We start from the raw sequence: 2677 nt of genomic DNA, 5'->3' as shown, positions 1-2677 counted from the left end.
GATTCAACTGTCACTCGAGTCGCGACGGTCCTGCTGAGCTGAAGTCAAAGTGCAGGAAATCCATGAGTCATTTACGACAACGAATGCAGCAGGAAAAAACAAATCTGACTTTTCTGCATTCCAGCTCGGTTTTATTGTAACTTTTGGTAATGCTTTAATTTAATATCCGGAAGCTTTTCGCCGTGCAGAAAACCGTTTGATGTGCGCGTCAATCGCTCAGTTTACACCAAAAACTGTTAGTTTAACGTTACTCTTCAGGTTGAGAAGAACGTCAACACATTTTTGAGGGGGGAATGTTTATAACGCGGTGGATGTCTTGTAGCTAACCTTCACACATCCTGTGTTAAACACCTCCACAAAGTAAAAACCGAGTTTGGCCCAAAGTCCAGAATTTGCAAACCCAACTGAAAACACGTTTACACGTTCCTTAGGCAAATTGTTCGAACGTCTACAAAAAAAAATACTTTCACTTGACAAAGTCGCCGAATGGAAGCAGAGGATGCGTGTTTTTTTTTTTTCGCAGAGTTGCACACACACACACAAAAGTTTTGACAGGAAAGAATGTATTGTGATAAACATATCCTGTCAGCAGGGCTCGGTGCGGCTTAGAAATGGCCACGGTGCACAGTAAGTGTTTCCGTGTGGGAGGCCAGGGTGCTGTGGAGCCGTCACTACATGCCCGGGGATGAGCGCGCTCTTCGGTTCCTATGACTGTTCTAAACCTGCCCGTGCTTGGAAACACGCGTGTCAGAGCGCTGAGCTCTGTCGACCAAAGATAGATATTAAGGAAAATAGTAACAAGTAATAGGTTTATTCCATGCTGGAAAAAAAAGAAGAGAACACAACGTTTCGGCCGTGGAGCCTTCTGTCACCTGAAGAAGGCTCCACGGCCGAAACGTTGACACCTGAAGAAGGCTCCACGGCCGAAACGTTGTGTTCTCTTTCTTCTTTTTTTCAGCATGGAATAAACCTATTACTTGTTCCTTTGCAGCCTACGCATGCTGACGCAGCTACCCACCTGAACTATTAAGGAAAATTCTGTAAATAACACCCGGCGTGCTATTGTTACACAGATAATCGCGCGGCCTGCTTCACCGTTGTGAAAACTCAAGCAGCCGTGTTCAATTTTCCACAAATCGGGCAGGGAACAGTCGGTTGTAAGGTTTCATTTTAATAAGGTCAGTGGATTGTACCTGCAATCTCACCGTCCTTTCTCACAGTATTTTTTCCACAATTATGTTTGCTGTCCAGAAGACACCTGTGTCTTTCCTACCGCTGTGTATTGTATAATAAGCGAAACGGTGCAAGACTTTAATAATCTCTCGCTATAAGATGTACCGCATGGGCTTCGGTCCTTGCGGCGGCTCGCTGGCCGCACTGAACGCCAGCTCTCCGCCTTCCCCGTGCAGAGCGAACTATGATCTGGCTTAAGAAACCAAGGACTGGACCCAGTGGGAATCTGCTGGTCGGACGCCGCAGTGTCGCGCTACCTGTTCGAAACATTTTGTTTTTATTTACAGAATCTGAATTGCTATGTTCGGCGGCGCTTGCGCCTCTGCAGTGGAAGTCTTGAACGGTAGCGCTAAAAGGGAACCACCCAGACAAGCCGGATTAGGAGCATTAGGAGTCCATCTCTCTTTAAGGGCGCTGTGAGTCAATTTACACACCTGTCTGAAGCGCGACTCGGTTTCTGCAGCTGCCCTTGGCTTCTCCAGCCTCTGCGAACACCCACCAAACGCTTCAGTTTCGCTTTTTGTTAGCTGCGGGGGTCTCAGGCAGCGAGTCCACGGAATGGGCAGCGAACCTGGCTCCCGGGAATTTCCACACGGGTGGGAGGGGTGGTCGGAGCTTTTAGACAGGAAACCCCCCACTAGTGGGAGTCGCAGCGACAAGAAAAAAAAAAAATTAATCCGAATCTGTAGGGGGGGACAAGAAAACAAAAAGCGAATGGATTTTTTTTTTAATTTATCGCCAACCCACCTCACCTCACATACAGTTTGTTTTATGTCATCGTTTCTGATTCATGCAACAAACACAACACTCTGTTCCGACAGGATTTAGTCAAATAGTTTACATTTTTCTGTTTTTGAGAACCATAAAACAACACACACAAAAAAACCGTCTTAAGAGCAATGCAAAATGCGCAGCCTAAAACCAGACTCGCTGCCAAAAAGCAAACAACACAACGTTTGAGATGTGATCTCCGTGAATAGCGGTGATGCCAGTATTTGCCTGTTGTTGGGTATAAATTCGCTATCCACTCTTCAAAGTATAAATTGAACCAGTTGCCGTGCTCCAGGTCTCAAGAAAGGAGCTACCAGGAGTGGGGTTCGAACCCACGTGGACACATGTCCATTGGATCTTAAGTCCAACGCCTTAACCACTCGGCCATCCTGGTGATACGAGCACCGATGCACACTCCTGATCAGACCATGGCCAGGCTGCTGTAGGACCCTCTGCCAGTCTTCCCGTGCAGCTGCACAGCACTGACAGCACTGGTGAGACGCTGAGTTTGTCGAAGAAGTGGCGGTCTGGGGCCCTCTCTCACGGCAGCGGTCAGGGGATCAGCAGAACGGGGAAGGGTGTGCTAGCTTGGAGGGGTGCGGAGAGCTGAAATGGCCATTTTCAGGCTTTACAACAAGCATTTCAAACGGCAAGGAAGGTGTCTCAGATGCTC

The 2677-nt window shown here is 47.8% G+C and overlaps 1 non-coding gene across 1 annotated transcript; it reads right to left on the bottom strand.

Moving 5' to 3' along the window:
- Window positions 1-2315: 2315 nt before the first annotated feature.
- Window positions 2316-2398, bottom strand: trnal-uaa (transfer RNA leucine (anticodon UAA)). Its single transcript has one exon. It is a non-coding gene; the product is annotated as a tRNA-Leu (tRNA).
- Between the last annotated feature and the right edge of the window lie 279 nt (window positions 2399-2677).

The sequence above is a fragment of the Lepisosteus oculatus genome, chromosome 8 (assembly GCF_040954835.1).
Source record: "Lepisosteus oculatus isolate fLepOcu1 chromosome 8, fLepOcu1.hap2, whole genome shotgun sequence".
NCBI lineage: Eukaryota > Metazoa > Chordata > Actinopteri > Semionotiformes > Lepisosteidae > Lepisosteus > Lepisosteus oculatus.
Note: the sequence above shows the minus strand (reverse complement) of the source record. Positions and strands in the feature narration are given on the sequence as shown.